The sequence below is a fragment of the Bos javanicus genome, chromosome 29 (assembly GCF_032452875.1).
Source record: "Bos javanicus breed banteng chromosome 29, ARS-OSU_banteng_1.0, whole genome shotgun sequence".
Classification (NCBI taxonomy): domain Eukaryota; kingdom Metazoa; phylum Chordata; class Mammalia; order Artiodactyla; family Bovidae; genus Bos; species Bos javanicus.
Window position 1 is genome coordinate 11,256,199 of NC_083896.1, and position 21,155 is coordinate 11,277,353.

General features: G+C 39.7%; 1 protein-coding gene across 7 annotated transcripts in view; it reads left to right on the forward strand.

Moving 5' to 3' along the window:
* The window catches only part of DLG2 (discs large MAGUK scaffold protein 2), a 2,330,119-nt gene that overhangs the window by 1,124,679 nt on the left and 1,184,285 nt on the right, over positions 1–21,155 (forward strand). The window lies entirely within an intron of this gene.

Below are 21,155 nucleotides of genomic sequence, written 5' to 3' on the forward strand. Positions count from 1 at the left end.
ACTATAACATGATGACACCTAGTAATTGCTGTACCTTACAGACTAAAAAAGAATCTGTGAGTTGGTTCATCAACAGCTCTATTTTATAATTCTTTTCTATTTGGTGTCATACTTTTCCGATGCTTTCTACATTTTTTTTTCCTTAGATTTAAAACAATTTTTGGGTAAGTGCTATTTTGACAGGAAGGGACAATGAAATGAGAGTTAAGAAATTTCTGTGTTCCTTGGTTACAGTTTACTGTGTCATTTGCTTTGCTGATGCTATGGGATTTTGTGTCTTGGGTAAAAGCTTATAAATGTTGATTAAAGTCAATTAAAGGGAAAATGGAACTAGAGTCAATGATGTAATAGGAGCAAACTTAAATGTAAAACAAAACAAACAAAAAAAAACTACCACACAGCCCCTTGATATTGCTAAAAAAAATTTTGTTTTGTTAGCTAGAACGTTCACTTCACTGGCACTTTCATAGAGCTGCTTGCAGTAAAAAATGTAGCCATGAAGGTTGCCCTGATGCCTTCTGGGATCTTTTTATACCTTCCAAAACATCAGAGAAAGGCTATATTATGTTTAATATAGTTCCAAAATTTGGTACATTTTAAGTACCTTGGCAGCCTAAACCTGCATTATTAAATGAACTAGTTCTGGTTACCACACATTAGAATATTGGGCTAATTATCACATTCCAGTCAATATTTAATATTTTGCTATTGAAACTCATTGCTCATTTCTTCCCAGAAAGAAAAGAAGTCTTTTCCAAGGAATTTTCTTTGGAAATCACTGATGGATGGGAATAGGTATGGTCAGCCAGGAGAAGAGGAGACAAAAGCATAGCGAACAGAGATTTACCTTCTCATACTTAGGGCTGTCATGTAGGAATCATATCGGTGGGCGTAAGCACAAGCACTGTATAATTAATAGAAATGTATATTTGGGATCATTATAGGACCACAACTTATGTCAACTAGTGCTACCTCCAAAAATACTGTTTTGTAAATTACGAGCTGCCTGTCCCTACCACTCCAGTGTTCTTGCCTGGAGAATCCCAGGGACGGCGGAGCCTGGTGGGCTGCCGTCTATGGGGTCGCACAGAGTCGGATACGACTGAAGCGACTTAGCAGCAGCAGCAGAAACCTTCCAGGCTTGTCTGATGACCTAGAGGTGATACAGAGGAAAGCACTCCTTCTTCAGCAGGAGAGTGCACAAAGTTGTCTCTAAGGGTTTGGTCTAATTGTAGAAATCAGTGATTTCACTCCAGGGTCAGATGAATCCCTTCCTGCTTTAAGCATCTTTCATCTTTGCAAAAAAAAAAAAAAAATTGCTCAGCCTAAATCAGTACTGACCAGTGTAAACTGAGAAAAGGCAAAGCTGGGAGACTGGACTGTGCAGAGAGGAGTTGCACTTCAGATGTTTTTCTAACTGGATGAAGGAATCCCTGTAAGACCCTCCATGAAGCCTCCCCTCCTGTTAGTCCTCACAACCTACCACGTCCTTTTCTAATCAGCTCTAGAGCAGAGTCCCCAATGGCTTTAAGATGAGAAGGATGATGGAGGCTAGTCTAAAGCTAACCTGGCAACAGTAAAAAATATGAACAAAATAATTAAAGGACTATCAGATCTTCATTTTGTATGTTACATATTCAGCATATACTTGATAATCTAATTACTGAACATCTGCACTTTGGGGGATTATACCATGTGTAATGGTGCTTCATGCCTCATTTGGAAAATGCCTATTCAAGTTGAAGGCAACTTAAGTTTTTTGCGGAAGATCATCTCTCAGATATAAAGGGATCTTTCCTCTCTCCCCTTTATCTCTTGACTCCAGGAATCTCAGAGTTCAATGTCTTCCACTTTGGTTGTTTTCTTCAGTTTTATTTTGTTTCAGTTGCTCCCTTCTATCTTTTTTCTTACTATGTTCTTTATTTATTTTTCTGGTGTTCATGGTTTTACTGTAGCGATGTCTTTTGCTGAAGATTTCTCACATCGGTTTTAAAAGTAGCACCTGTGAATAATAAACCTCTGATATGAAACATCAAGGTTAGAATAGGCTTTTTTTCCTTTTTGGAATGACCAGCTAAGCAGTGTGGCCCCCAGTGTATTATAAAGAGAATGGAAAGGTGACCTCATCCAGGGCTTCTGCACCCAGCCTGCCAGTTAGCTATTTTGGGGCCAGGAGGTTTCCATCATGACCCTCTAGAGTGTTGTTTGTGCTGAACAAGATATACTATTAGATTGTCTTAATGAAGAGTCTGTGTGCCTTCCTTCTATTGGCAACAGTGATAGAAATAAATGCACAATTTTTCCAGAAAAGAAAACAGCCCAGGGTGTTGCGTTTGCCAAAGTCACGGTGTATGCCATCATGGCTGATTTCAGGTTACCAGCCTGAAGGTGCTGGATGCACTCACAAAGATTGGCGCGTGAGGTTCTCATGAGACCGGACGAGCTGGCCCCAGCATGGCCCTGCATGATCAGACTCAAGCACATGTACTTTTATAGTCACAAAAAAACACATTTCCTGATCAAAAGTCGTTAAGAGGTTATTATATTATCACAGTTCAAGTGTTTGGGAAACCTGCCCTGATTAAAATCTAATGTGTTATTTTCTCATAAAGGAAGCCTATTAGAGCCAGAGATGTGCTAAGAGGGTACAAATTCTCCATTAGACCTGGCACAGTTTCAACCTTGTTGCTTCTTTGATCTGTCTGGTGCTCTTGGGTCAAGCACTAAAAGGGGGAAAAGTGAGGTGACAAAACACACAATGAGATACCTCCCCCTGGATCCTACTTAGAAGACCGTGTGGGGACTTCCCTGGTGGTCCAGTGGTTAAGACTCCACCTTCCAAGGCAGGGATTGCAGTTTCGGTCCCTGGTCAGGGAACTAAGATCCCACATGCCTCGTGACCAAAAAACCAAAACATAAAACAGAAACAGTGTTCTGATGATTTCAGTAAAGAGTTTAAAAATGGTCAAAATAAACCTTAAATAAATCCTAAAAAAGATTTATTTCTCAATAAAAATAGTATCAAAATATTATAATCAAAATGAGTCTTTAAAAAAATAGACAGCAATGTGGTTCTCTAGTATTAATTAGGAATTTACACATGGCATGCCTGAACAGAGTGTGATATTGCTGGAGAACAGTTTAAATGTCATGTTTGGTGGGCTCCCAACGGTTAGCTGAGTAATCTGCCTGTTGCAGCTTTGACAGTCTTTTTTCCCATTGCCGCGTAGCACCTGAAACCTCAGTTCTAAGATTCATCTGCCTTTGGAGCACCCCCACTGCTTGGTGGATAGATGGATTGCTTAGCCTGTTTTCATTAGAGCACCTCAGCCAGTGTGAAGTATGGGGTTGGAAGGAGAAATGCAATTTAGCAGTGAATTGGATGGAATTTGTTTTCTTGGCCTCCAGATGGGGATGTGTTCTCTTCAGATGCTACCTTAGAATCCTCCAGGAAAGAAACTGGCCTATAATAAAGTGTGAGCATTTTCTTTTCAGTTTAGATAAGCTCATTAAATAGTAATTGAGTGTCTACTATGGGCATCATAATAGGTGATGGGGACACAAAAGACAGTAAATTGTGATTTTAAATATGCCTGTTGCTCTCAGAGGGAATCTGAGTTCTAATTATGTATTGCTCATCCTTACTCTGCAATAGGAATTCAAATTCCTGAATCTTAGGTACTGTGAGACCCCAGGCGTCTATCAGAGTACTCTTTACAGAGTATCTGTTAGCTCTCTATCTCAGGTTCCTCCTCTGTAAAATGAAGGGAATAATAATATTTATCTCATAGGACGTTTATACTAATTAAATAAAATGACACATGTAAATTGCTTAATAAGTGGCTGGCACATAGTAAACACAACAAAACGTTGCTTTTGACTTTGTTATCATCAATCTGCTACCGTGGCAAATATCTTACAATCATTTATTTTATTTGTCTCATTTGACCTCAGTGAGGCAGTGTACCTGATTTTAAAATTCTAAAGTTCCCTTTCAATCATAGAACTAGTAAATAGGAATGTCCTCGCTGGTGTCTCAGATCTTTCTGGTTCCAAAATCTGTATTCTTTATCACTCCTCCCCTAAACTGTTCTGCTATTTTTAAAGAGATCTTAGGGTCAAATTGTCTTTCATTGGCTCTAGGTGTGTAAAATTTGAAAGTCTTTTTTTTTCCCCCCATATAGCCTTATTCTTAAAAGTTAAGCAGATACAAAATATAAGTGAATTTGTTAAGAAATTTACTTTCCTAAATGAGAACAGGGAAGAGTGTTAATAGATGGGAAAATGATGAGAAAAGAGAAGGGAAATAGGTTCTATCTTTAAAATATTTCCATCTACCCAGTAGTAAACTCCCAAAGCACTATGTTCCTCTCCCAAGTCAAGAGCTCGTTATTTGGGGCTAGTTCCCTTTTGAAGAATCTCTTGAGATTGTAAAAATGTGTTTCTCAGCAAGAGAGGCACACTGCATTTTGAGCAACTGGAGAGTTTTCTGCATTGAGAAACAGTCCTCATGGTAGGTGTGTGTGTCATCGAAAAACCCAAGTACATCCATCCACACCACAACCCTCATGCTTTATCCTTCCCAGGACCTGGCAAGATCTGTTTCTGTCCTTTTTATTTGGTTATTCGTCTTTTAAAATGTTCATTCTATATGTGTTGGATTTCATAAACTATCTTACAATTTTCAGAAATGAGCATTGTTCAAGTTACAGATTCAAACATTGATCAATAAATGAATAAAGCTACTCTATGCTGTTTCACATTACCGTATTTGTTTGATCAAAAATTTAACCAATTATTTTAATTCTGTTGTTATTTATAACTATTAGTTTTGTTTTAATAAATTTACTGTCAATATTATCATCATTATATGAATGCCTTCAAGGTCAATCTGTGTTGGTTTTATTCATTATTATATTCTCAGACCTTCAACAAATACTTGTTAAATTAATTATTTTTCATTGGCAGTATGAACAGTTGACTTCTGGGGGATTGGTGACAGCGATATTTAAATAAGCAAGAAATGAAGGCACAGACTTCTTATTTTTCTCCATCTGTTGTCCCCTTACCTAATCATCATGGATACAGCATTTCATCAATTTTAAACATATGTCCTCATGTGTTACATATCTGAAATCTGAGTGTATCCTAAAATCAATGACAGCTTGCAGTTAAAATTGGCAGCATCTCCTAAGGTACCCAAAACGTTGGTACATCTTATAGTCAAAGCCATCAGTGATTATTTACACAGAAGATTAAAGCTATTTTTTTATAGATTGGTATAGATTGCTTTAATCAGATAAACATGATTTTCCGTCTTCTGATTCTCATTGAGACCAGATAAATGATTCTCGGAAGATTTACTGGAAAGTGAGAATATGAGAAGTTAGGATAGACTCTTACACTCTTGAACAAATGGGCATTTGTTAAATGTATATGGGAAAACAATGGGGAATCTGGGGGAAGGGTAAATTTGGGGAAATTATAGGGAGTGATTGCTCATGAATGAAGAAGCCAATATACAGAAATGCAGGCAGAAAAGATTAAGTGTACTTTATTCCACAAACTATTTTCTTACCAGAGTTGCCAGAGCCTACTTATAGGAAAGTATGTTTTAGCCACAGTAATAAATTCTCTTTTTCCATGAAGTCTTTCCTATTAACTCTTGCCTGACTCCACTTGGTTATAATATCCTGTAACACAAGGAGTTTGCATAATTAGCTTTTTTATGTATACCTTATTCTATTAATCTAAATAATTTTTGTGGAATCAGGTATTGTCTTTTCCTTTAGCTATTCCATTTATCTTGCTCCTAATAAATGTATAAGCTCCTGTGAACTGGACCACATCTTATTTTTATTTTTATTTTTCCTCTTTCTTCCACATTGACATCTACAGTGAAACTAAGCCAATATTTCACAAAGTATTTCCAGTGGGATTTTTTCAGCATTATAAGGAAAATAAAGGAGTGAAAGCTGAAAACATTTGAGAGGTTAGGTGCATTAACTTTATTGAAGAATTTCTCAGTTGTTAGATATTATGCAATATAAACTTCTAAGATGGGGACCTGGTTAATACACTATTTTCCAAACATGTTTGGTCATGAGACCCTTTCTTCCAAATAAAATTATTTTTTGTTTGGATATATACACTTCTGAAAATACTATTAACATAATAGATACATAGACGATGGCTAGTACAACCAATAGAAAAGTTTAACATAAAAATTCACCCTGGCCCTAGAATCAGACTCAATCAGATCAAATGCCTGGTCCTCTAATTATTAGCTGTGTGAGCTCTCTCAAGTTTTTTAACTGCCTTAAGCCTCAGTTTCTTTAATTTGTAAAATAATGGCATTCATTGATGTTTCTTTGAGTTTTGAACGCTATAAAGAGCTCAGTGTGACATAAGAAATATGCAAAAATGGTAGCTATCCTTACTACTATTGATGTTTTGATATTAGTATGTAATAGTATTATTCTAATATTCTAAATGGAAAACTTTGAAGTTTCTCATGGAATTTTTTTTCATTGTAATCTCTTATTGGTTTTCAAATGTCTGAGTGTTCTCACCTTCCTCTTTTTATCCACATCTACTATCCCAGTCCAGGTTTTCATTGCTTCCAGGCAGAAAGTAGTGTGGTTATTGTTAAACATCATGGGCTTTGGAGCCAAAAAATAGATTTTTGAATCCTGACTGCAATTTCTGGCAGGGTAACCTAGGAAAATCATCTAGCATTTCTGAAACGCAGTTAAGTTTAATATGAACAGAACCTCTTATGAATATTGATTGATTCATTGATTTATCCATTCACTTGTACAGTAAAATCTCTTCGACCATCTCCTGTATGTGGGAGCTCTGTTATTCCCTGAGGACACAAAGAGGAATGTGCCTTCTAGTTCCTTACATGCAATAGATAGGCTTATGAACTTGGAGATGTGTGCATACAACCTGTCATGCTGTGTGCAATGAGAAAAGGAGCAAAGGAGAGGAAAATCCTCCCAAGACCTAGAGACATGCTTTAATTTTTTTCTGAGCTGGAGATCTGGGGACAGATGTGGTCAGAGAAAGCATTAGATGGGAGGTTATTTTTGACTTGAAGGAAGTTGGAGATAAAGCAGATTGGTCAAGGTTGTCCTAGATTATAGCACTTGCGTATCAGGATGGAGGAATTCTAGAAATGGCAGGCCTTTTGATTTGTAATTGAGTTGGGCAGAGAGACAGAATGTAAGGACTAAGAAGGTATACAGAAGTGGGTCCAAAGCATGTCTTCAAACAAGGGAGATGGATGGGAACAGGTACTGAAGGGTCTGCTGTGAAGACTGGACGTCACCTTGTAGGTAATGAGGAATGACTATGCAATTTAAAAAGAGGAGACTCCTAGTCAGAGTTGCAAATTAGACCATTAGTCACGTCATGCAGCAGAGTGGAGGAAAAACAAGAAAAAGGTGTATCGCAATCAAGGACATCAGGCAAAATGCAACAGGTGGACACGCTCTGAGATATAGCAGAGACACTGGGGATGGAGGATGGAATGAACTAGAAAGATTATTGAGGAAAAGATACCCTCAGGAACTTGAGACCCATTGAGTATAGATGATAGAGGAGAGAAAGAAATGGAAGTAAATTCATACTTTTTTTTTTTTTATTTGACCAATTGCATCGGGGAAGTATCATGGCAGGTAATCAAGAATGCCAGAGGAAGGATAGATTTAAGGGTGGGGTGAAGAGATTCTGAGGTTAGATCTGAATAATTGAGTTTGATCTATATATGCTACACTCAAGTAGAAGGGCTTAACAGGCAGTTTGAAATAAAGATCTGGGAATTTACAGAGACCTGATTGAGAAATGAAGACTTAGGCATTTTCTGTATAGTTGAGGTGGTATGGATAGGACTGCTTAGCTAAGGGGGAGGAGGATGCTGGGGACCGAATCACAGGAAACAATACTACCATGTTAGGGGTCTTATGGACAGAGAAGACCACCGAGGAGACCATGAAACAGAGAGTAATTTATCACAACGTTTAAGCATTAGTGGGCTTCCCAGGTGGTCTATGGTAAAGAACCCTCCTGTCGATGCAGGAGACATAAAAGAAGCAAATCTGATCCCTGGGTTGCAAAGATCCCCTAGAGGCAGGCATGGCAACCCACTCCAGTGTTCTTTCCTGAAGAATCTCATGGACAAGCCTTAGTTGTCTAATGTTTCTGTTTTAAACTGAATTATACATTTCTCATTGATGAGGATCATATCTTATAACTGAAAAATGTATGGCTCATTTATAGTGCCTAGAATCGAGTTGTCCAAACACTAAATGCCTTTTTAATACTTGTTACTGTTCTTCAGTCACTAAGTCCTGTCCTACTGTTTGCAAGCCCATGGACTGCAGCTTGCCAGGCCTCCCTATCCTTCACCATCTCCTGGAGTCTGCTCAAACTCATGTCCATTGAATCTGTGATGCCATCCAACCATCTAATCCTCTGTCATCCCCTTCTCCTCCTGCCTTCAGTCTTTCCCAGCATCAGGGTCTTTTCCAGTGAGTCAGCTCTTAGCGTCAGGTGACCATACTATTGGAGCTTTAACTTCAGCATCAGTCCTTCCAATGAATATTCAGGCTTGATTTACTTTAGGATGGACTGGTTAATACTTATTGTGCATGTATGAATGCTAAGTTGCTTCAGTCGTGTCTGACTCTGTGACCCTATGGACCGTAGCTAGCCAAGCTCCTCTGTCCATGGGTTCTCCAGGTAAGAATGCTGGAGTGGGTTGTCCTGCCCTCCTCCAGGGGATCTTCCCAACTCAGGGATCAAACCCAGGGATCAAACCTGCATCTCTTATGGTCTCCTGTATTGGCAGGCGTGTTCCTTACCATTAGCACCACCTTAATTGGCCACTGATTTTAGTAAGAAAGAACAAGAGAGAAGGGGAGAGAGAAAGAAAGAAAGGGCAAGGGAGGAAAGGAGGGAGGAAGGAAAGAAGCTTATGAAATATATTGACTCTAACAGTCATGGGGTCCTGACCATCAGCTTAAAATTATGTATTTGTTTTCCTTTCTAGCCATAGTGCTTTTATTAATATTGCTAGTTAGAAAACTAAGCTGATTTTGCTATTTTAGAAAATAAGTAAATTTTCAAAAATGTAAACCTTGTTCATTTCTGTCTCTCTCCACTAGATGGTATAAGCAGCTGACCTGATGGTTCAGAAAGCATCTGGTCTTGGGGAAAATAGTACAGTTTTGTGAGGCTAAATTGAGAAGCTCTTAGTTAATAAAAGCCTAAGAATGGTTTGGCAGAGATTTACATATTTGTGAAAAATGCATTTTGTTCCAGGCCCAGAACCTTGGCGAGAGGAAATGTGAGTGAAATATGGCCTTGACAGACATATACTGAATCCAGGCACAAACGCTCCTGATCAAAACTCTAAGCAAATGAAACATTTCTTGCTTCAATTATCATTAGTTGGGAAGTGTACCAATAGCATACCTTAAACAATCCTGGTTGTTTAAGCCAGAAACTGGAAAAAGGGAAGAAGAAAATGGGCACAGGACCTACCACAGTATCTTGCAATTCATAAATGTTCACTGGAACTAGCCCACCGTGGGTTAATGGGTAACGCCATGGCTTTGGAAAGATAAATCAGGAGAATGACATCCAAATCTCTTATTTTTCCCAGCTGTGTAATGATAACAATAATAATGAATTTTTCTCTAAGAAATACTAGATTGTTATGTATATTAAAGGCATAATAAGTTTTTTTCTTTTCAAATGAGGAATGTTTAGAACAATCCTAACTAGATGTCATTAGTGATTATTTGTAGATTTAGTTACTCCTAAGTACTCTTGCCTGGAAAATCCCATGGACGGAGGAGCCTGGTGGGCTGCAGTCCATGGGGTCGCGAAGAGTCGGAAACGACAGAGCGACTTCACTTTTACTTTTCACTTTCATGCATTGGAGAAGGAAATGGCAACCCACTCCAGTGTTCTTGCCTGGAGAATCCCAGGGACGGGGAGCCTGGTGGGCTGCGGTCTATGGGGTCGCACAGAGTCAGACACGACTGACGCGACTTAGCAGCAGCAGCAAAGGGTTAACTCAAGACTCAACACACTGCTTCTTAAGACTAGGATTTCACTACTGCCAAGGCTTTCTATAAGAATTAGAAGTAATATACATAAAGCTCACAGAGGCTGCCCACCCTAAAGGATGCTTATTATATCTGTTGGTAATGATGCTGTGGTTATTGTTGCTCTAAAACAATGTGTAACTCCTACACTCCTCCCCCTTTAAAGAAATTCAGAGTTGTAACCTTTTAGTAAGCATGTTTTCAATAGTTTTTATTAGTACACACACATACATATATATATGTATATGTGAAGTGAAGTAAAAGTCTCTCAGTCATGTCCAAGTCTTTGCAACCCCATGGACTATAGCTCGCCAGCCTCTTTTGTCCATGGAGTTTCCCAGCAAGGATACTGGAGTGGATTACCATTTCCTTCTCCAGGGGATCTTCCTGACCCAGGGATTGAACCTGGGTCTCCTGGATTTCAGGCAGATTCTTTAACATCTGTGCCACCAGAGAAGCCCATATGTGTGTGTGTGTGTGTGTGTGTGTGTGTCTATACATTATTCCACATCTCATGCATTTATTCATAAATAAGTGTTGATATCCACTGAGTTTTAGATTTTTTTTTTTAAACTCTTCCCCAGCTAATCCAGAAAAGCAATAATGTACAGGGGAAAGCAGACCTCCTTGGGCTCAAATTCTGGCTCTCTTTATTTCTAGCTGTGTCCTTTAGCAAACCTATTGGCTTCTCTCCTATGGTAAATAATAACATGAAACTCACAGGATTATTGTAGGACTTACTTAAGATAATATGTGGCGAGTCTTTAGAATAGGACTTGGCACCTAGTAGGTGTTCAGTAAATGATAATTCGTTTTCATTTATAAAGTAGAAAATGTATGTGTATATAAGAAGAGATCTAAATTTAAGGTTAATCAACTCTTTGAACTCTCAGTAGAGATGAACTCTTGTTATATTTTCGCTTGTGCTGTCTTTAAGAGAATGGTTTTATTCTGCAGAATACCCCCATCTCAGCTAAGCAAAGGTGTATCGTTCAAAACTGTTGTCTTTCATGTAAAGTGAATGTCCCTTTGACTAGTTCAAATAAAGTATAGCAAATAAGTTGGGAACACAGCCAGGTTTTGACTAATCCAAACTAAACTTTGCTGAAGCATTAAGAAACATACTCTGCTTTGTGGCTAGTTTTGGAGAATGTTAGAACATTATAACAGAGAAGGCAATGACACCCCACTCCAGTACTCTTGCCTGGAAAATCCCATGGACGGAGGAGCCTGGTAGGCTGCAGTCCATGGGGTCACTAAGAGTCGGACACGACTGAGCAACTTCAGCAACTTCACTTTCCCTTTTCACTTTCATGTATTGGAGAAGGAAATGGCAACCCACTCCAGTGTTCTTGCCTGGAGAATCCCAGGGACAAGGGAGCCTGGTGGGCTGCCGTCTATGGGGTTGCACAGAGTCGGACACGACTGAAGCGACTTAGCAGCAGTAGCAGCAGCAGAACGTTATAATCAATCTTTCAAGGTAGCTACTTGGTGGGAAGCACTGATTTAGTTATATAATTTTGTATTACTTAAGGATGTACTGCTTAAAAAATAAAAAGCATTGCTTCATAGTAACAAGTGCATACCTAGCAACTATTGGGCAATAAAATAGAGATATATAATGCCCTTATTGAATTCACACATTAGCTATATTAAAAGTTTGGAGAATATTATTAACCCATGAAAATGGAAACAGTTTTTGTTTTATGTCTGGCAATGTATTTATAATCAGAACTCACTAATTCTAAATACAGATCAAATCCCACTTCTTTGAACTGGAAGGGATAACTCTAGCATAATTTTGTGTGGTACAATTTTATTGTTGAAATCAAGTGTATGTTACCTGGGGTTTTCTTTAACAAGGAGATTTTGCTTGTATCAATAGTTTGTGTTTGTCCATTTATATTTGTTCAACAAAACTACTAAGTTACTTTGACGGGGGCAATGGAGGGGGGTCCTATGAAGGAGCTGCTAAGGTCTAAAATTCAGTTTTGTGAATTTTTCTTTTTATGTTTGCTCACTTTTTATATTTTCTCACCAAATTTTCTATATAAAGTTTGTTTTAGGAGAAATAATAACAATATAAAGTATAGTATTTATTGAATTCCTGATATATGCTGGCACTGTTCTAAATGCTTTGCATGCATTGGGTTATTTCACTAAGCCACCCTGTAAGATTGGTTTTCTTATTATTCCCACTTTATGGACAAGGAAAGTGTGTGCTCAGAAGGTAGAAAAGCTTTTCTAAGGTTACACATTTAGTTCTTCTTAGATCTGGGGTATGAGTGCGGCTAGTCTGACATCAGACCCCTCACTCTTGGTCACGGTGCTAAATTATTCACCAGCAAATGAGAACCATATAATTGTAAAACTGAAGGGGATAGTAGAAATCATCAAGTCCAGGATTTTCAAACTGCAACTGACTTATCATCAAATGTGAAATCAATTTATTTTGTAATTTTAGACTAGAATAAAAGAACAATAGGAAATATGAGAGTACATCAAAAGTAGAAACCTGTGCTTCAGTTTAACGTGGATGTGTTCTGGCTCACAATGTATATTTCTGACTGTAATCAAGGTCAAGAAAGCCAGGAAGCCACTGATCTGGTCCAGTTTTCCCGTAGTACAGAAGGTGGGTAAGTAGGGAAGAAACCCTTAAGCCCAGAAAAGTTTAATCATTTCCTAAAAACAGATTGGTCAGAAGAGGCCGAGCCTGAAATTTGAACACTTTATTGTATTAACTATTGCTCTGCTGTTTTCTCTGTCTATTGTCTGTTGTTGCTGCCATTACCAGTTGAGACACTTAAACAGGAAGCTGTGAAACTTGATTGCATATCAGAGTCACAGAGGCCCAGTTCCATAGCACTTCACCAATCCTGGGCTCTGAATTTTTATTTCCTCTCCAGGTGACTTTGTCACACGCTAACATTGAAAACTGCAGTCTTGAACTCCATGATGGCACAGTGTTTACTGAATGATTGCCACATGTATTGCTAGAACTTTACTAAACACAATGAGACATGGTAAAGGAAGTAAGAAATAGAGCCTTTCTCTATGAAGAACTTAAATACATTAAGGAAACCATGTGAATCATGCAGTGAACAGAAACTATATAGCTGAGGATTTATATAACCTTACTAAGTATGAATGGCATTCCAGGAGGCAGTTTTTAAATTCCTCTATAGACATAAACAAAAGAAGCCTCATAACATTTATTTAAGAGAAAATGGCAGAGAATGTTGAATTGATTTTCCCCGACTCTCAGAGGAGTTGCAAGAGTCGAGTGAGAGAATTTAACCCCAAGGCTGCGCTCCCAGGCCAACTGACTCCAAAATCACTGAAAGCAGTTGATTTGTTCCTTCTTTATTGGCAGAACATGGAGTGTGTTTGAATTTGTGGCCAATTTGGGGTCACAGGTAAGTGCATTTAAAATGCATTCTAGAGGCGCTTCCTGAAGTCACTTTGCCTGCAGCACCAGTGCAGGACAGTCTCCTCCAGCCCCACCTATGGGCCACAGGGCACATGTGGAAGTCATTTCAAAAATCAGTTTGAAATCCTAGTGATTGAACCTCCAGATCAGGTACTCTAGAAATGTTCTGGTTTTATCTTCTCATATTATGTGGGAGGGCTTCCCAGGTGGCGCTAGTGATAAAGAACCCACCTGCCAATGAAGGGGACGTTAGAGATGCAGGTTCGGTCCCTGAGTCAGGAAGACCCTCTGGAAGAGGGCATGGCAACCCACTCCAGTATCCTTGCCTGGAGAATCCCATGGACAGAGGGGCCTGATGGGTTGCACTTCATAGTGTCACAAAGAATGCTGCTGCTAAGTCGCTTCAGTCGTGTCCGACTCTGTGCAACCCCATAGACGGCAGCCCACCAGGCTCCCCCGTCCCTGGGATTCTCCAGGCAAGAACACTGGACTGGGTTGCCATTTCCTTCTCCAGTGCATGAAAGTGAAAAGTGAAAGTGAAGTCTCTCAGTCGTGCCCTACTCTTCGGGACCCCGTGGACTGCAGCCTACCAGGCTCCTCCGGCCATGGGATTTTCCAGGCGAGACCACTGAATCAACCGAGCACGCACCCATTATGAGGGAAGAAATTGAATAAGTTGTTTTACTGGTAGCTTATTTTCTCAGAGAACGATTTATATAACCAGCTTTTAATTATAAACAAGCGATATAAAATGTGCATATAGACTTTCTAAAATAAGCTTAATTTATCTATTATGAATAATTAAAATGGCACTGCCACTAGACATTGAGCATATTTATATGAGTTAGAATAGGGGGCTCCTCCTCAAACAACCTGAGACCCTGATACAACTTAGAGAATGAACTGCATAGACCCAGGCAATAAGTTCTCTAAGGAGCCAGATGACCTGAATTCAACAGTAAGCCCACAGAACTAGAGAGCTTAGAACTGAGCAGCAACGTGTGAAATACTATAGTCTAACTCTGTTATTTTACATATAAAGAAACCACGAGTAAGGTCGGTTGTGAGATTTTCGCCGGGCAGACACACAGTTAATGCTAAAGCTGAGACAGGAATTCGGGTCCCAGATTCTCAGACCAGAATTTATTCCTCTATTTCTAAAGAAAAGGAAAGAAGCAGGTGTGTTCTGCTCAGCAGGTCACAGAGGTTTACTTATTCCAATTTCCAGGAAATGTTGCTAGAAATTATCACTAACTTTGTATTTGTTGATGCCAATTTTCAGCTTTCTCAAAGGGCCAGGCTGAGGTTGTTGAAAATGCATAAAAATCTCTCTTACCTTCAATCTCTCCAGTTAAATCACCTGTATTAGTTTGATTCAATAAGAATAGCGTCTGCCTCTTCATTAGTTACCTCAGAGATGGCTTCGAATATTTGTGTAACTGCTGATGAAATAGCTCTTTAAAAACAAATGTTAAAGAAGCCATATCTAAAAGACCAGCCTAGGCAGTGGCAATGCTATCTTATCAGGTACTTTACCAGAGCTGCTGGGCAGTGTGGGTTGGGCATCAGAAGTATGCTGTTTGAGAAATCACTGAGCCTCTGTAAACTCTGGGCTTCCCTGGTGGCTCAGCTGGTAAAGAATCCGCCTGCAATGTGGGAGAACTGGGTTCGACCCCTGGGTTCGGCAGATCCCCTGGAGAAGGGATAGGCCACCCACTCCAGTGTTCTGGCCTGGAGATCTCCATGGACTGTATACTGCATGGGGTCGCAAAGAGTCGGACACGACTGAGTGACTTGCACTTTCACTGTGAATTCTAGTTTCCACATTTGTACACTGAGGATAGTGCTAAACACATTTAGGGTAGTTATTAAGACTGAGAAATGGTTGTTGGTCAGCTTGAATTTTACTCCCAGTGCTTAAAGCCCTGTCTCCAGCTCCCTGCCATGTTCCTATGGCTACCTGCACTTTCCCTTCCTGTTTCTTTAGTCTCTCTTTTCCTTTCCCTTCTCTTTTCTACTTTTTTTTTTTTTTTTAGAATAATCAGTGGGGAACAAATGAGCAACACACAATAAAGAAAACAGAGCTTGAGGGGGTCAGAGTTGTCTGTATATGGGGCTCTTTAAAAAGGCAATGCAATTTTCAGCCACAGTAATGGAATTGTTATATCAAGAACAATGAGAGATAATTCTGCACTGTTCCAGACTGTGGCGTTAGGATCTAAGAAGCATATTTCAGGGAGAAGGGCAGCAAATTGGAGTGCCACCAGAGAGGGGCAAATAGTCCGGTGAGGGGATTAAAATCATCTCAAATGGAAACATCAAAAGCATGAGTGATGTGATCCCTGGAGAAGAGTCTCAGCTTAGAGGACATGGCTGTTTCTGGCTTTGAATTGTTTATCACCAGTGACTATTCTCTATAATTTCTCTAGGCCCGGTGACCTCTAGAGTAAACAATAAGAAGACAAAGTCTATGTAACTTATTTGTTTATTTCAATCAAGCAGTCTGAAGGTAGAATGGGCTGCCTTATATGATAGTGAACTTCCTGTCACTGAAGGTACCTCAAACAGAGTCTAGAAAATCCTCAATAAAATACTGTAGAGATGATTTAGATATGAGATAGGATGTTGGACAACAGTGTTTTTAACCATTTCAAAGTGATAAGCCTTTTTGAGAAATTAATTACAAAAACAAAACAAAGAGTCCTTTTCTTACTAAACAACAACAACTACAACAATTTATCAGTCAGTTTAGTCACTCAGTTGTGTCCTACTCTTTGTGACCCCATGGACTACAGTACGCCAGGCTTCCCTATCCATCACCCACTCCTGGAGCCTACTCAAACTCACGTCCATTGTGTCAGCGATGCCATCCAACCATCTCTTTCTCTGTCATCCCCTTCTCCCACCTTCAATCTTTCCCAGCATCAGGGTCTTTTCCAATAAGTTGGTTCTTCACATCAAGTGGCCAAAGTATTGAAGTTTCAGCTTTCAGCATCAGTCCTTCCAATGAACATTCAGGATTGATCTCCTTTAGGATGGACTAGTTTGATCTCTTTGCAGTCCAAGGGACTCTCAGGAGTCTTCTCCAACACCACAGTTCAAAAGCATCAGTTCTTCAGTGCTCAGCTTTCTTTATAGTCCAACTCTCACATCCATACATGGCTACTGGAAAAAAACCATAGCTTTGACTAGACGGACCTTTGTTGACAAAGTAATGTCTCTGCTTTTTAATATGCTATCTAGGTTGGTCATAGTTTTTCTTCCAAGGAGAAAGCATCTTTTAATTTCATGGCTACAGTCACCATTTGCAGTGATTTTGGAGCCCCCCAAAATAAATTATCTCACTGTTTACATTGTTTCCCCATCTATTTCCCATGAAGTGATGGGACCAGATGCCATGATCTTAGTTTTCTGAATGTTGAGTTTTAAGCCAACTTTTTCACTCTCCTCTTTCACTTTCATCAAGAGTTTCTTTAGTTCTTCTTTGCTTTCTGCCATAAGAGTGGTGTCATCTGTGTATCTGAGGTTATTGACATTTCTCCTGGCCATCTTGATTCTAGCTTGTGTTTCATCCAGCCTGGCATTTCACATGATATACTCTGCATATAAGTTAAATAAGCAGGGTGACAATATACAGCCTTGACGTACTCCTTTCCCGATTTGGAACCAGTCTATTGTTCCATGTCTAGTTCTAATTGTTGCTTCTTGACCTGCATAAAGATTTCTCAGGAGGCAGGTCAGGTGGTCTGGTATTCCCATGTCTTTAAGAATTTTCCAGTTTGTTGTGATCCACACAGTCAAAGGCTTTGGCGTAGTCAGTGAAGTAGAAATAGATGTTTTTCTGGAACTCTCTTGCTTTTTTGATGATCCAGCAGATGTTGGCAGTTTGATCTCTGGTTCCTCTGCCTTTTCTAAATCCAGCTTTAACATCTGGAAATTCATGGTTCATGTACTATTGAAGCCTGGCTTGGAGAATTTTGAGCCTTACTTTGCTAGCATGTGAGATGAGTGCAATTGTGCAGTAGTTTGAACGTTCTTTGGCATTGCCTTTCTTTGGGATTGGAATGACAACTGACCTTTTCCAGCCCTGTGGCCACTTCTGAGTTTTCCAGATTTGCTGGCATATTGAGTACAGCACTTTCACTTTCACAGCTATTTATATATACCACACAATTTTTGCATAAAATTTCAAGGATGATTGCTTAAAGGGTGGATCACTTAAAGCCCATCTATAGACTCTCTCAGGACCACAGACTCAAAGTTAAGAATTTCTGGTTGGAATGAATTTCAAGTTTCCTTCCATCCCTTTAGAAATGCTTGTCCTCGAGAAGAAATCTTTTTTACATGTCAGGAAAGATAGAAGGCAACTGATTTTGATCAGTGAGGCACCCCTGATTCCACGAAGGCTCTCAGTAACAGAGATTGACAGCTTCCCCCGGACCAGCAGAAGGTCTGAGACAGCCCATTTGCTTCAAGAGAGTGCTTGAAATGCCAGACTTGTGCTTCTGTTCCCATTCCTCCCAGTGTTTTTGACGTATGAGGCAGTTTTCTGTGTTCATTAGTTAGTATCATAAGCTTTTCCTGGCCCTGCAAGCCAAGAGCTATAGTATCTTGCCTCTCTGAATTTGGGTTTTTAACTGTCATAAGATTATTTTCTTTATGCTGCATGGAAGTTGCATCCCAGCAAAGAACTGACTTTAAATTACCCCATCAACTTGCTAAAATGAAGATGCACTTTCTATAGGATTCAGGCACAGAGGGTTCATGGCTCGACTCTTTATGGAAATGTCAGTCATAAAATGTGCACTGGGTATTTATTTTTTCATCAGGGTCACAGAAGTGTGCTTGAATTAGAGTCTTCCTTTTCTCTCTCCCTTTAAGATATTGACAGGTTCAGAGTTGCTGGGCTTGAAATTTTAAGAATAGCTAGCTTATAACATTTCACTTTCTGCTCTAGGGCAGGGTGAGTTGCTTATAAATCAGGCTGCAAATGTGATGAATTGGATGTCTCCAACTCAATTAGCTTAATGTGGGTAGGAGGGTTTCCAGGTTTTGCAGCCTGTGTTTTACTAATCCTCTGAGCTGACTGTTATATAAAATGTGGCTGTGTAATAATGCCTGAGCGTCAGAGAAACATGGTTGTTATCTTTCATTTCAGCATCTCATGTCATCCTGTATTTCATAGCCTTGATTTGGATCTGAAGCCACTGAGTGATGGTTCTTAACTAGGTTTATATTGTTGCATGCCTTGCCTTGTTATCTTTCTGCTTTGTGACCGAGTTAAGAAAGTAGCCTAATAGAATTGCTGCTGTCACTGGGTGATTTAATTGGGGGGAAAATCTCAGCAATTTAAGGAAAACTGCAGAAGCTGGAGCTGTTCCTCTGTCAAATAAATGATCAGATGCGATGAGCCCCAGCAAAGCAGATGCTGACAGTTTCAAGAACTTTCAACATACTCATCATGCTTTAGTAGTAAAATTTGTTGAAGGAACTGATTACAGAGATTGTTTGCTTGTTGTTTTCCTAAGGAGACTGTATTGAGGCCATGAATGTTTATTTTTGAAAAATATCTTAGATTTAAAAATATATTATGCCCAGGAATATTGTTTGATATCTTCTCTATGCTGCCTATGTGTTAGCATTCGTTACCTTAGTTATAATTCTGTGTTAAATTTTCTTCCGCCCTCTTCTCTTTTACCGCCCCCCATTCATTCTTGCTCACTAATTGTTAAGGACCAAAACTTTGACATGATACCCACATGGTCAGTCCAAGCTCTTCCATAACTTGCTATAGGTGACCTTGGGAAAGTCATTGATCTATCTAGACTTTTAAAAGATCAATGACTTTCCCAAGGTCACCTATAGCAAGTTATGGAAGAGCTTGGACTTACTGATCTCTGAATCAGGAGATCCCTGGAGAAGGAAATGGCAACCCATTCCAGTATTCGTGTTGGGAAAAATCCCAAAGACAGTGAAGCCTGATGGGCTACAGTCCATGAGGACACCAAAAGTTGGACATGACTGAGCAACTGAGCACACACACACACACAGTATCTTTACTTTATGGGGTTGAAGTGAGAATTTAGTGAAATTGAGCACCGTGCTGCTCATGGTAAATTAAGGTTCAAGTTCCTTGTCAGACATTGAGTACTTACTCTGTGGTAATACCATCCACTGGGTTGGATAATGACAGGACATAATCCATCTGCCTTGTCTTCATATGTGATTATTTTTATGGTTTACAGAGTGTTCTCATACGTCTCCTTTCATTAGTACCACCACCTTGTGAACTGGGTGGCCAGTTATTATTACTTACATCTTTCAGAAATGAGATTAAGCTCTTCACTTAAGATCACATAGTTAAATTCCTTCACAATTCATAGTAAAAAACATCTTGTACATTCATTATGTTCTGCCCTGTGCAAACCCTAGAAATCCAAAGATAAATGACAAACAGTCCTCGTTCTAAAGGAGAGCAAAATCAAGTGCAGAAGAAAAACGCATCAACAAGGTAAATAAAGGGGAAGCTCACAGGACAGAGCAGTCCGTTCCTCTCTCACATTCTCTCAAACCTGATGTTTTTAAGACTCAGCAACCTGACGGTTGGATCTGCTTTGCTCACAATGTTCTCCATGCACCTGGAAGTTCTTTGTAAATATTGACATTGTTTACTCAGAAATCTGAGAACAGACGAAGTTCTCAGGCAGAAAAGCTGAAAAACACCTCTTCGTGACACAGAAGGTGCAATGGTGCTCTACTGGGAGGTCACAGGCAGCGCTGTGTCTGTGCCTTTACTGAGACAAGCCTATTGCCTTCGGAAATGCTACCTGGCCTGTCGCCCATATGTAAGAAGGAACAGCGATAGACTGAAAGACCTCTGGTTTCCTTGGCTGAAAATAGAGCTTCCTGTGCGCTAAGGGGGCAAAGGCAGAGACCCCCAAACAGCTGACTTTTTTTTTTTTTCTTGTCAGACTGGATCAGAGTTTAAACCAAACCAGATCCACTTGTGCTCTGACTCCAATACACAGTCTGCGTCCTGGTCCCAGTTAAGTTAGTTGGAAACTGACCTCTGTATCCAGGGGCCTAGTTCGAGGGCATCCCTGGCTTCTTCAAGTTGGAGTAACAGCAGTAATATGAAAGCCTTTTGCCTGCCTTGGCAGAGAAAGCCGAGCAGTAGATTTGCAGGCTTTGGGGAATGCAGCATTAATTTTGAATCCTAGTTTTGTCCTTTGCTAGATGGTTGACTTTGAACATGTCACAAAATGGTTCTAAGTCTCAACAAATTCACCTCACTTACCTCAAAAGGTTGCTGTGAGGATTAAAATAGTTTTAGTTTGGTTTTTTTTTTTTTAAACCAATTATTATCTAATCATAAAAACCATTCTTTAAAAAAAAAAAAAATCTACAAACCTGAGTCCATTTAGATTTACAGAATCAGAATTTACGTGCTTTCCTGGTGGCTCAGATGGTAAATCTGCCTGCAGGGGAGGAGCCTGGGTTCAATTCCTGGGTCAGGAAGATCCCCTGAAGAAGAAAGAGGCAACCCATTCCAGTCCTCTTGCCTGGAGAATCCCGTGGATAGAGGAGCCTGTCAGCTTACAGTCCAT